Consider the following 14,967-nt stretch of genomic DNA (forward strand, 5'->3'; position numbering starts at 1 on the left):
AACAGAAAGTGTTAACCATAAGGGGAAAAAAAGGTCAACAGGACTGTTTTAGAATTACAAGCTTCTGTTCAGAAGAGGATACCAATAAGAGAGAAAAAAGGCAGGCCAGAGAACAGAAGAAGTTATGATACAGAGCAACCTCTAAGACGTGCAGATAAGTGAGCAGGGGCGTTGCAGGACAGCATGACTAGAATGATAAATACATATACACAGGGCAGCCACTAGAAGTCACAATGGCATCTCTCCAACATCCCAGCCCCTTCAATGTCATGGATCAACCCTTCCAAAGTGAAAATCCTCCAAATGATTTTCTGAGGCCAAATTTGCATCTTGTTCTGAAGTATTAACTGAAAACCTGAATTGATGATATTACCACTTGGGATCATCTGTCACTGGCCGCCTCAGTCAGTTGTGTCCCAACAGATCTGGTTGGACATTGATTCAGCGCACAAGCTGGTTACACACCAGAGTCCCTTAAGCAGGACCTTCATACAATTTGGCAACAGTTAACTACCCCTGCATTTGGTCAACTATGAGGTAAGATTCCCCATGATTTTCTTGCCCTGCATTTCCTATTATATTGTTCTGGATATTTTTCTCTGTCTTGTTAATTATTTAAACACTGCGAAAAAGAGAGAGAATTAATCATCGTGATGGAGGAAGTAGGATGTTTGGACCTCAAAAACTGAGGCTGTTATTCATGAATAGGTTGTGCCAAGGGGAATTCTAAGAAATCCAGGAACACCTGGGCAAAGGAACTGAGGGCAAAAGACGGAGCCAGGAGGAAAGAGCTCTAACCAGAGAGCTGCAAGGACCCAAACTTGTTCTCAGTTACAGAAGAAAGTTGTAATTTAAATCAGTAATCAGTTAAAAGAAGCTATCACCTGGACATCCCTGTAGCCATCAACCCAGACAACTCCAGAAACAAATCAGTTCCTTCCTAAAATTCTAAATACATCTTACCACAAGGCAAACACAGGTGCTTGTTTCTGGGATGTGTTCTTGCCAAGAAACGCCTCAAAAATAGTCAAAGTCAAATCAAGAACATATCGCTAGTGTTCCTGTGAGCACGACTACTTCTGGAATTTCCATGGGCAGAACAGACAGCATGAGAGGGCAGGGGTGTGAGCAGGAAATGAGACATACCCTCCTTCATTTCATGACGCTCCTGTTGCTGAGTGGAGAGAGAACAGACCAGGAAGAGAGGTTCCCAGACTTGAGTCTGGGCTGGTCACTGTGGTTCTCAGTCCAATTTCTACATTTCAAAAGGAGGGAGTTAGGCTAGACAATCTCTAAGAACAGTTTCAGTAGAAACATTTAATGAATGCATGATGATATGTTCTTTTGTTCATTTAGGGTCTCAAATATTTTTCTTCCAGGATTCTAGTTAGTTAGGACATTCATTCATTTAAATATATAGAGAAAAAGCATATATGTATTATATATATAGAGAGAGAGAGATAGAGCATATATGGGGGAGATATATAGATAGAGAGAGAGAGAGAGAAAGAGAGAGAGTCAAGAGTCCCTATTTTAAGCCAGATGCTGTTCTGGCATAAAGCAGGAAAGGAAACAGAAAAGTTCTAGCCCTCATGATGTGACTCAGTTTTTTCTTATATTAAAATGAGGGAAGAATTTCTATTTCGGAGACACAATGGCTCAGACTCACTTTTCACCACTCCTCCCCTCTAAAGACAACTAAATACCCTGAAAATAGTTTCACAGTCACACAGGGACTCTCGGGGTGCCAAGAAGAAAGCAGCCTGGGGAGCAGACTGGAGATTTAAGAAAGGACACCCTGTTGTGTCCCCGAGGCTTTCTTTTCATCTCCCATAAATGACAGAGAACTAAAAATGCCTACAAGGCAGACCTGCCCAAAGGCATAGATTAAATAGAACAGAATCAAGAGAAACAACAACAAGAGAAGGATTGGGAGAAGAGCAGCCAAGCACAGAGCCAGCAGAGGAGGTGCCCCTGACTCGCCCGCGGGGCCACTGCGGCCGGCCGGAATCCCCCGCCCGCCACTTAGGGCAGCTGCTGTGTCAGCAGGAGCAGCCTGGGACCACGCCTCGCTCCAAACCCAGAGCAGTGGTAAGCTGCCCTAGTGGTCCCCTGGGTCTACACTGAGGAAATGTGAACTGCAGGTGATAAGATCGTTAACCGGACTCAGAATTCTAGGCTCGTAGGTGCCTCCCCTGCTGATTATTGACTGCAAGTAAACCTCCTCAGGAGGTCCAGTTCTTAACTGACGAATTCCCAGGCATGGAAAAAGTGGCTACGGCTAACCAGCACAACAGAAAGATCAACAGAAAGTGTGAAGCAAAAATGGTCTCCTGGACAACTGGGCAAGGGCCTTCCCCCAAGAGATCTCTGGGTCCCCTTACTCAATGAGCAGGTCTCAAAAGAGGAAATTGATGCCCCACCAAGGAACTCATGGCCAGATACCAGGCCATAGGGGACTTGACAAGCAGCCTGCAAGGGTCTGCATGGTGACTGATCTCTGGCTACTAAGGCACTATTTTTCCACCCTCCTGACCAACTGGAGATCAACTGCAGAACCCTGGAAACTTTTACCCAGACCTCTCAATTTGCAAAAATAAAGAAGACTAGGGGTTGAGCTGAGGTCTCTCTGTCCCCAGGGAGGACTGGAGGTCATATGCCTGAGTTAGATTTTAATGGTGGGGGAAGAATTGCATTCTTGGGCCTTTTAGGTACTGATGACTGTGTTCTTCTAACCCCTGGGCACCAAGATGAACACCAAACAGACAATGTGCTCTGTCTGGTTTGGGAACTGAGGCCACCACCCCCAGAACTCTTGCCCAAACCTGGCTGTGGATGGATCCCTCAAGTCTCTCCAGCCCTCCCTTGTTGTGGCCCCCACCACTGAATGTGCTCATGGTGTGGGTGACTTGTCCAGGTGTACCCCCATCACCTTCACACTCTCCCTCCGATGGCAACTGCTGCACTTCGGGTCACCTTCCTGGGGCATGTGGAGGACTATGCACCTGCATGACTACCGGTTCTTGGTGCTGTTGTATCCCCAAAATAACACCACCTGCCTGGGGTGGGGGAGAAATAACTGCCCTCACTGCTGAGCCTGAAGAAGCCGAACTGCTACATGAGACTCTCCTTAACGGTCCCGTCTGTCTCAGGTGCAAAACGCCGGGTGCCTGGGAACTTACCTTGATTACTGGTGGCTCAGCGCCATGGTGCTGCCGTTGTGCTCGCAGTACCCGGCACTGTGACTGTTACAGAGGCTGCTGCCCAAGCCGAGAGAACTTGGTATGTGACGGCTGACATTGCAAATGCCTTTTTCAGCATCCTTCTCACCTGATCATTAGCATCAGTTTTCCTTCATGTGAAATGAGTTACAACACACCTTTAGCATCCTTCCACAAGCCACCTAAGTTCCTGGGCTGTCTGCCATCACATAGACCTTCACTGCCAAAAAGCTCTGCTCCCAGAAGCTCTTAATGACTCTTCCTGGTGGGCTCAGACCAGGGCACCACCTGGCAAGGACCACATGCCCCGTTGGCCCACATGCAGCGACACAACTAGGCTCTTAACAAGGACAAGTCACAGAGTCCTAATACCCAAATGAAATCCCTGGTCATAATCTGGGAAAGAGTGTGGCTTCTCATTCCAGAGGAGACGACTGGCAAGCATTCAGTCCTCTTTACCCCCAACAAATAGAAAGAAGGCCCAGGGACTGGTGGGACTATTCAGCTACTGGCTCGCTCACATTCTCCAGTGGGTTCTTGATGGTGTCATCTATCAGTTTAATAGAAAAGCCACTATATTTGAAGAAGACTCCTGACCAACAGGACACACTCCAAGGGGCCACCTAGGCCATCCTTTCCCTGGGCCACACAGAACCACATCTGCCACTTGAGTTACAGGTCTTAGCAAGCTCCCTGTTTGCAAACTGGAGCCTGGAGCAGAAGGACACTGCCACAGGTCATAGGCACCCGTTGGGCTTTGGGACACATAAGCTCCTAGAGTCAGCTCAAAAGTACACACCCTTTAAGGGACAGTTATTGGCCTGTTACTGGGCACTGGTAGATACTAAGTGTATGATTCATGACTGTAAGGTAATTAAAACCAGAAATATTAGTCATGTTCTGGGGCTGAGCAGAGGCCTCAAACTGCTGGATCAGAGTGACTCAGGACCATCCATAGTAAAATAGGGATACTGGAATGAGTGGACACACCCTGCGCAGCTGCGCTCTCACAACTGCATGAAAAGATCTCAGGAATGTCCCTCTGCCTACCAGGTATATTGCTCGAGGAGCCACTGCCTCCACTGGCCCAGCAGGGCCCCAGGTATAAAGACCTCTTGGACCACTCATGGGGTTTGGTTCATGACGGCTCCTCCTGGTTAACGTCTACCTGGCCGGAAGGCAGTGCACCTGCCATCCAACCTGGGAGACAGCTGTCCTTCAGCAAGTGCAGAAGGCATGTCCGCAAGCTGGACAGAGCTTCATGCAGTACAGATGGCTCTCCAGTCCCCTCCAACAAGAACTCTGCTTATATTTACAAAGTCATGGGCTGTGGCAGGTCAGGCTACTGGCAAGTCTCAGACTGACTTATAAAACAAGGCCCCCTGTGGAGATGAGACACTTGGATAAGGATCGGTTCACTCCTCATACTCTTTTTGTTACCCATGTGGATGCTCACAAGAAAGTTTCCAAAACTAAGAAAGGGAAACAGCCGATGAGCAGACCATGCTTGTCAGGTAAACACGGAGACTGAGTCATCCTCTACCACAGAACAAGCAGATGCTCTGGATCCTGGAGCCACAAGAGGATGGTGCATGAGAATTCAGACACTGTCCTAGCCTGGGCTATGCACATGGACTGTTGTCAGAAGACTTAGTCACAGCATGGAAAGGCTGTCCCACCTGCCAGACCCCAGTCAAGGCTAAAAACACTGTCCAGGGGCAGACTCCCCAGTCAATGGACCAGACATTCTTAGCAGATCACATTGGGCCTCTCAACCCATCCAGAGGACCTTGCTAGATCCTGAGTGCATTTGACACCCTCTGGTTTGGCCTAGCCATTTCCATGCATCCCACTGACTCAGGCCACGCTCTCCAGGCCCTACAGGACCACATTTGTTTCCTGTTTGGGTTTCCTGAGCACACTGCATCTGATAACAGCTCTGGAGTTGCAGCCCAAGCCACACATCACTGGGCCCAATCGTGGAGCATACGATGGACTCTCCACACCCCATGTTACCCTCAAGTGACACCTGAATGGACAATTAAAAGACAGGCTAAAAAGGCTAACGAGAGGGGACAAGATAACCCCACACAGGACTCTACATCTCGGGCGAGAGGTCTGGGGTCTCAACACAGCAGTTCCCTGAAAGGGCACTTCTTATTTGCATCATATGTTTGACCGGGTAGTTTGCCCACTTCCTTCTATTGTACCACCCCCATCTCTGCAAGAAGCCCTGTGAGGTCCTTCTGTTCCCTCCAGCCCTGTCTGAAGACTCAAACAGATAGGAGATTAGAAGAGCTATTAAAGAGCCAGGGTGGAGGAAGTAGCCCCCTTCTTCATTTACCCCCTGGGTGCAGAGCCCGAGTTTTTGCCTAAGAAGTCTTCAAGGATCATCACCATCAACACTTTCCTTAAGTCGGCCTTGCCCCTTTGCACCTGGTAGCCCCACGGGGTGAATATCAAGGCGTAGGATAGAAACTTCTGTTGAGTCACAAGAGGATCTAAGCCAGAAGATTAGGTTTCACGGCTGGATGAATGAAATGGATGGATGAAAGGGGCTCTTCTTGCTCAGGGTGCAGAACAGACTGTACCCATCACAGCCGATGGGGAAAAACCCCTCCAGCTGATAGGATATGAGTAACTTTGGACCTGAGGAAGGGAGAGGTGGACATCTAACCTGTCTCCTCTCTCTGTGTGACTTCCATGTCACCAAATTCATTGACAGCCTGTCCCAGGAAGCTGCCACTGCCCTGTGTTTGACAAACTGCTGGTTGTGTTCCCCACCACCCAATCCCATGGATAAACATGTTTCTTTAAATCTAGACCTTTCTGGTATCCCCGGTACCCCAACCTGATCATACTGACCCTGTGTGTTGCCACATTGGGACTCTGACGATGCAGAAGCGAAACGCCTCCCTGAGTGTCAGCTTGGTCCTGTCTGAGACAGAAGCAGCTGGAACATCTGGGCCAAGGAGCATGGGGTCCACTATCCGGGCTGTTCTCCTCCCTTCTACTTACCCCTGCCTCACTCAGATTTTTCAGCGCCACTCAAGGACTCAGCCCACTGGGAGTGACTTCTGGCTGGTAGACACCATGGATGTCATTGACTCTCACACCCTCAGCACTGTGTATACCCCTTTGGAGTGTTGTTTCTTTTGTAAACACCAGGACTTCACTTGTCTTCCATCCAGCAATGTGAGATAGATAGATAGATAGATATAGATAGATATAGATAGATATATAGATAGATATATATCTATATAGCATATTAAGAAACGTCTCGATATTCAAAATAGACCCTTCTTTTGAGAGTATCGCACTACACTGAATAATACGGAAACTCCAAAACCAGGAGGACCCCGGTTACTCAGGAAAATTGCCAGCAGGCATTACCACTCCAGGTCATAATTTCTACCATCAGGTCCTTCAGGTAAAAAGGTTGTATACAGACTGTCCTTGCCTCTCTCTGAGGTCACTAATGCACTGCTTCAGCTTCGGAAGCACAACACATCAGTCTCAGTTCCTCAGGCCCAGTAGTGTTGGAAACTGCGTTATCCCACAACTTCCTGCGTCCAGCCAAAGTGGGGTCCGTGCGATTGCCAACACTTGTTGCACCTGGATCAATGAGACCGACAAAGCAGAACCATTCATCCCAGCCTTAGGAAAAAGCCTCCTGGGTCTCCATAGTAGAGCCACACAGGATAGAGGATGTCTCTTCCTGGCTGGGAAATGGTTGAGGCCCGTGGTTATGGTTCTATCCTCCAGGCAGGCCTAATCCTTGTACTTGGAGTGTTACTGATTATGGCCTTGGACACAGTCTGTCAAAGTTTGAGCCATTCAGGTCCATGGTAGGGTAACCTGTGTGTTTCTCCCTCGGGCTCTGAAAAACCAAAGGATGGAGTGGAGGAGTCTGGCTCCAAGCTGCAATCCTATGTGTGAGCATTCAGGCTCGACCACAGGCAATTACAAAGGATTTACTGGCCAACCTCACAGATAAGCAGCGCCCCCAACACCGGATATTCTTGTTAAATTTGTTAAGTTGTTAAGTTGTGTAACTTCCCAAATTGGACAGGCCCTCCAGCACCGTGTGGAACAATAGCATTAATAACAGAGAACTTTATCATGTTCTTGAGTTTATTTTCTATTTTTTTAAACATTTTATTCTCTTTTATTTGTTTGTTTGGGGAGGGTGTAATTAGGTTTATTTAGTTACTTATTTTTAGAGGAGGTACTGGGGATTGAACCCAGGACCCTGAGCGTGCTGAGCATATGCTCCACCACTTGAGCTATACCCTCCCCCATCATGTTCTTGCATTTAATGAGAATGCTTATAAAAGCTTCCTTAATAAGTAGGATTCTTTCTTTAGGCTTCTAGTAGATACTTTTTTTAAAAATCAAGTTAGGAACTTCTCTTTTCATCTTAACTCCCTAGCTAAGCACACTAGCAATTTTTAAAAATCAGGAAGGGGAATTAAATTATCAGAAAACAAAATTTTTTTCAGGATCCTTTGAGATGATTATAAGATCTTCCTACCTTAGTTTCTTAAAAGTAAATTGCTTGCATTGTGCTTAGAGACTCGGGGCTGTATGTGCCTCACAAAATGATTTGGGAAGATTTCTTTTTCTCTGTCCTGTAACTGCCTCAGTAACAGAAGTTTTCTTGTATACAAATTGGCTATTTATCTGTTTTTGTCATGTATTAAATAGTTATGAGGTATCGGCTTTTTATGTATATAAATTTTTCATATAGATTTATTAAGCTTTTATTTCTTTCTTTTATTATCTACGTATTTTCCCAATTCTGTTACTTGCTTTTGCTTTATTTGTGAAAAAGAGAGTTTAAATTCTTGGATATTCAAACCTACCCACTTTGTTTCTGGTATTGACCTATTTGGTCAACGGTGAGGACTTTCAGGCGTACTTCATCTTCATGAAACCATTTCTTTCTATCGCAGGACTTATCCCTTCTTCCCTTCTAGTTTCTTTGGTTGGTCTAACAATTCAATTGACATAAAACATCAACCACGAAAAAGCATATTTCACGCATACAGGAGACCCATAAAAATAAGACTCCTCTGCAGTCAGCTAAAAAGCTCTTCCTGCGTCTGTTGGGTCCTAGTTGTCTTCAGCTCAGAAGCTCAGTCACACGCCGAAGTGGCGCACTCTGGAACGGTGCATTCTGCTCCTCTCATTATATTCCTTGCTCAGTTTCTCTCACTGCTTTTAAGCCTAAATGGAGCTTTCCCACACAGAGATAAGAAATTCAATCCATTTTTTATCGATTTTTTTAAAGTTTAAGTTTAAATATCTAAATTTAAATACTGACAAATTCATTTTAATACACAATGGAAGGTGAGGCTCTAACCTGACTTTCTGTCCAAGCAGTCAGCTCGTTGTCCCCGCACCACTTATTTAATGTTCCCCAATTCACTGCTGACTTGTGGTACCTTTGCCTACATCACACTTTTCATGTTTTAGGGACTATTTCTGGGCTGTCTACTCTGTTCCATTTTTCTGTTCAAGTAGTTTAATTTTAATTACTATAAACGTATATTTTACCTTGTCAACTGAGTATAAAAGTTTAACTTTTTTCCTGTATTCTTACTTTTTTTTCCCCTTTTAAATGGCCAGCATTAGCTGTTTCACCAGGCAAAATAAAAGTGATGACAGGAGGCCTCATTATGTTTCTGCTCTTCTAAGGAAGAATGACTCTAATGTTTCTCTGGGGATAGAGGAAGAAGGGAAAAAGAAAAATAACAGGAAATGTGAGACTCTGGAGGGTAGAGTGCGTGCTTAGCATGCGCCGGGTCCTAGGTTCAATACTCAGTACCTGCAGGTAAATAACTAACTAAATAAATAAACAAACAAACCTCATTACCTTCTCCCCACAGAAACCAAACAAAAGGAATAAATTATTTTTTTTTAAATGTAAAGGCCTGGATAGGCCTTAAAATTCTCCTCTATTCTTGAAGACAACAGGCCCTGAAGGAGAAGAGAATTTCTGGGTCAAATCTGCATTCTTGCACATGATTTGGCTTATGAGACATTGCATGTCTACATCTTACCTCCAACATGCTAGAAGCGTGCTTGCCTCAGTAATGTGAGCGCTTCAGGAATTTCTATGCAATAATTTGAGATTGTTTATTTATACACTCCCCCCTCGAGAAGGCAAGAGGGACAAGTAAACAGGCTAAATGGGACCAAACGTCCCCCAAACGCCCTGAGAGTAGGGGCTCGCTGGTATTGGAAAGAAAGGCAAAGGAAAGCCAGGTTTCATGAGCTTGGTTTCATTTATCAACAGGCAAATGCTGTACCAGATTGTGTCTGAAGCCACCAGGGACAAGCTTCACTGTTCTGCTGCAGTGGGAGTTCCCCAGGGCAAGCGCATGGACAACGGGGCAACGACTGCCCATGACCAATGACATCTGAGCTGGGAGGGTTCCTCTGTTGAAAAAGGGTGAAACTTTTCAAGCCAGAGGGAAAGGGAAACTGAGAGACATGACCACTAAGGAAAGCATATGCACCCAAAGCACAATCAGCCCAAGATACCTGAGAATTAAGGTGGAAACATGGAAGAAAAGCGAGCTGATGGGTGTCTCTGAATCCCTAAGAACTCTTGGTAATAACCAAAAAGTAAAAAACAAATCTGACAACAAAATACAGAAATTAGATACAGATACCTAACGACTGAGGAGAGATGATACGTTATCAGAGGAGTAAAGAGGATGAAAGTTTAAGTGCTTCCTGTGCTGGGAAGGGACGTGACTAGTCCCTGAAATTATCTCAAAATATCTCAAGGCATATTTCTTCAAACAGAGCAAGTCCTCTACTTGTCCCAAATGACACTCAAATCTTCTCAGAGCCCTTTACTAGTGCATGTCAGCTCCAGCTCAGCCTTGGGTCCCTGATAACATCATGCTATTCCACCCACTTTTGTCTCTGTTGCTGCCCCCCAACCCCCCATTATTGGTTGTCCTAGCTTGGAATACTCTCTCCCAATGATATTCCAAAATGTGAATTTGCACAACACTGTCCACTTCCTCTAGGAAGCCAACCTTGACTACTCCAGCTTAGTATGTCTCTTTTTTCCAAGTTTTTCTTACACATTCAGTCAGGACCCCATAGCTGTTCTCCATTTGCCAACAAGCTGTTCCCAAAGCTCACGCTAAAGTTGTTTCATGAGAATATAGAGTGCCTCTTTCTATTATTCCCCAGGCTAGCCTTTTCACCCAAATCATGCCTGACATCTAAGCTGTTATTTAGTCATCACACAAAACTGGCCCACAGGTGGCACTGGCACAGAACCAAAGGCTACTATTCTCAACTGTCACTTTTGTCTTTCTGAGCCAGGATGAAACCAGAAGATAGAACCATCCATTCACTGATGCCCAAGTAAACGAATGACTTTACAAAGCAGCATGCTTTACTGGGGTGTTTGGTAAAAGAAGTGAAACCAGGGAGAGGGTTCAAGATGGCAACACAGGAAGATCTTGAATTCACCTCCTCTCATGAACACAACAAATCTACAACTGCACATGGAATAATTCCCTCTGAAAGGGACCAGAAAACTGGATGAACAGAGCCTCCACAGCAAAGGGTAAAAGGACAGTATCAAGACAGGTAGGAGAGGGGCGAGGGTATAGCTCAGTGGTAGAGTGCCTGCTTAACATGCCGGAGGTCCTCAGTTCAATTACCAGTAAGTTAATAATAACTTTAAAAAAAAAAAATCTAATTACAACCCCCCCAAACAAACAAAAAACAACAACAGGTAGGATCACCAGGAAAAACCCCCTAAAACCACACCCCAGAAGCAGCAATCTACATTGGGGAGAGATCACAAAGGTACAAGTCTTTCCCCAGAGGAGCACGGGATTCAGGCTCCACATCAGGAACCCCAGCCCCTTAGGTCCTGCCCAGGAGAGACAAGCTCCCAAAACACCTGGCTTTGAAAACCAACAAGGAATATATCCAGGAAAACCACCGAAGAGAATGGAAACCTAGTCTTAAAGGGGGTGTATGCAGACTCACATGAACTGGAAACTGCACAAAACCCCCAGATAGAAAAGCACATGGAACATAGGTGAAGGGGACCCACTTACTAATCTTGAAGTGTCTGCCAGAGAGGCAGGAACCCACTGGGGTGCTCCCCAGGAGAGTCAGTCCCTGTTAGGAGCCATTTTCATGATCTCAGGCTACCTTGCTAATGCTGGCTCCACGGGCACCATTTTAGAATTCTCCCTCTAACCTGTGCACCCTGCTCAAAGCTCCACCCTTGGCCTGGCTTTCCCTGCAGCCCTCAGTTTCTGGGAAGGATCTCAAGTTGCTGGTCAGCCACCAGGGTCAGCCTTCCAGAAGCAGGCAGTTGGGGAAAGAAGCCAAGTCTTTCACTATCTAGAAAGCAGCCTGGTGAGCTTGGACTTTGGGATTAGACAGATCTGCCTTCAGCTCGACCTCTCGCTGAGGATCTAGATACCTTCCCTTGCTTCCCTGAGCCTCGGTCTTTCCATCTGGGAAACAGGGATTAAAAATGACTGCTTAATAAAGTTGCCAAGCGAATGAGTAAATTAATGCTGAAGCGTGGTGGTTACTTATGTATATTATCTTACAGAGAGCAAGTGCTCCATGCATACTAATTCCCTCGGGCAGCCACTAGCCACCTTCTCTCAGAAGCTGCTGGGGGTGGGGAGGGCGGGCAGGAAGCTCGGCATGGATAACCAGTCACAGATTAGACTCACACTAAGTGAGCCAGAAACCAGTGCTCAGGCGTGTGACTCAGCCTTTTCTCAACCTTTGATGGGGCCTCTGCCGCTCCCTGCGGAAACGCCCTCCCCCGCTGCCTGCCGTTCTCCCGGATCGCCTGGCAGGGGAAGTTGTCATTTATTAATGATTCTAGTTACTTAGAAAAATAGAACTCCCCCGACTCCAAAACAAAACAAAACAAAACAAAACAAAACAAAACAAAAAAAAACCTCACAGATACAAAAACAAAAGAGAAAGCACTATTTTTAAAAATCACTGTATGTATTTATTTAAAGCACTGAGAAAAAAGTGAAAACCTCTCCTATGGCCTTTTCAGTGCTGCCTTAAGAGGTCTCCACTGTTAACAGTTTGATTCTTTCAGTCTTCTGTGCTTGTAAAGCCATCGTGGTTCTTGCTGGGCCACTTGCTAGCCTGTGTGACCTGGGGCACGTTATTTAACAGCACGGGGCTTCAGTTTCCTCATTCATAGAGTATAGACATTAACAACTCCTGCCTTTGAGGGTTAGTATGAAAATCAAATATTTGCAAAATATTTAGAATAGCTCTTGCCACGCAGAGTAAATAAAGTGTGAACAAATATTATTATAGCATCTCTGCACATACTTTGTCACATACACCATCTTGTTTACAAAAGCAGGGTTTATATTGCGCCAGGATCAACCAATGCATTGCCTCTCAGCTCCAGTCCACTCTCTGAGTCCGGCTCCGTGATGCCGAAGCTACACCCTGTGATACACCTCCTTTGCCAGCTGGCTCAATCTTAGGCTTTGTCGGTAGAGGGCGCTGGAGGGACAGAGCAAGCGAGAGCCGCGGGAGAGACTTCCTGGTTGCGCTGCTCCTCTTCCTGGTTGCGCTGCTCCTCTTCCTGGTGATCAGACCCAGCTGCCAGCACCTGACTCGTGCCCACCCTGAGAACTGTGTTAGCCCCTTCGTGCTCACCAGCCCCGCTTGCCGACTGCAGACAAGCTCTGGCCCCTGACCCCGCCCAGGGAACTTCTCAATGGTCAGTGGGCACAGCCACATCTTCTTCAGCCAGTTCTGATTCCCAGCCTTGGGAGATCTGAGGGCCTCTTCAGTGTCCCCACACGTGTTCTCTTCCTGCCGCTGAATGACTTCCCAGAAACTGTAACTTCCCAGTGAACACAACGGAGGAGGGTATAGCTCAGTGGTAGAGTGTGTGCTCAGCATGCACCAGGTCCTGGGTTCAATCCCCAGTACCTCCATTAAAAATAAATAAATATAAATAAATCTAATTACCGCCACCCTCCCCCAAATTTTTTTAATTAAAGGGGGTTGGAGAGCCGTGGCTGAATGGATTTATCACCATCAGGGCTCCCAGACCTAAGGATCCAGTGCAGAGCTTGAGGAGGAAGTTGAACTAGCCTACCTCTTCCACAGACAGCTGTGCTTCCAATTACTGGCAGAATGAATCACATTTCTTATAAGTAATAAAACTGCCTATTTTCAAATTCTGTCACAGCCTTTAACCTGGGCCAAGTCCATTTCTCACTGGGCTGAAACTGTTGATAAAATTGGTTTGTCCTGGACATTTCAGGATGATAACTCAGGCAAAGAGGCCAGGCCCCCACCTCCAGGAACAAGGATGGGGTGTGTTACCCTGTGTAGGCCTGCCCTCCTTCTGGGGTTATTTCCACTCAAGCAGTGTAGTGCAGACAGGAAGGTCAGGAACTTGGAAGTCACCAGATAGAGTTCAACGCTGATCCTTCCCACTTTCTAGCAGTGTGACCATGTTCATTGCTTAGCTTTTCTGAGCCTTGATCTTCTGATCTGGAACACGAGAACAGTGACATCTCTCTGTCACTCTCACCGAGTGGTCATTTTCAGCCTCATCAAGTGGCTAGACCCAAGTGCTGGAGTTGCTAATCTGGCCACAGCAAGAAGCCCCCAGCCAAAACTCACTGTCTCCCCGCAGGGTGGCCAGAGCTGAGGAGTCGGGAGGCATGAGTCAGGAAGGAGTAGGGGTGATGAGAAGTCTTCCAAAGGGTGAAATAAGCAGCAACATAGGATGATCAGATCTAGTACTGAGCTTCCGGTTGCGCATTTTGGGAATGGAGGGATGTCAGCAGCAGTGAGGTGTCGGGGGCACAGATGAAAAGGGCTGGGTCTGCATTTGAACCCCTTGATTTATGCTAATTTATCAAAACAGGCTTGGGGCACTCAGAGGCGTCACAAGGGAGTTTCTCATCTGCAGGCATCCTGTTCCAGACTAGGTATCAGGCTGGCTATTTTGCAGTAGGGATGGCTCGGGGCAATAAAGAGTGAGTCAATGCTCCTTATCTCTGCCTTGGCCATGCTAATTATATCACCACAGCAGAAATGACCACCCCCAAAACTGCAGCAGATACTGGCTTTATATATTTCTAGATTGCTTGTCAGTTATATGTATGGCACTTATCATGTCCCAGCTTGTGATTCACTCTTTAGCTTTCCAATGTTGTTTTTCAAGTTTTAAAATAATCAAGAGGAGAGTGTTTCTGCTTAGGTAAATTCACAAATGACCGATCTATAGTGGGTTAGTAAAGAAAAGGTAGGACTTCTTAAGAAATAGCTCTAACCTTTTAGTTTGAAAGTGTAGAAAATTCTTCCACAAAATTCTGTGCTTAATTAAGGCTATGCTGATCTGACTGTGTGACATTTTTCATGTTCTTTTGCACCTATTAGTGCTTCGGGTCATCTGGAAGGAGCAGGAGGTGGGCAGAGAAAGGGGCCGACTGTGGACCAGGAGCAGACACTCTACCCACCACAGAAATAATAAATTCTAACCTGGCCTCTCAAGTCATTCCAAAGAGGCAGTAGGAGAGGAGAGCAGTTGGTTGTATATTTATATTCGTACCTGTGGTTTATGGGCCTCAGATTTTACTGTTGCCCTAGGCCACGCCAATGCTGGACAGGCCTAAGGATGGAAAGAGGAGATGTGATGTGGGGTCCAGAGGGACTAGGGGATGCTGTCAGTGCTCCTGCCAGA

Source organism: Camelus bactrianus, chromosome 5, assembly GCF_048773025.1.
Source record: "Camelus bactrianus isolate YW-2024 breed Bactrian camel chromosome 5, ASM4877302v1, whole genome shotgun sequence".
Lineage (NCBI taxonomy): Eukaryota > Metazoa > Chordata > Mammalia > Artiodactyla > Camelidae > Camelus > Camelus bactrianus.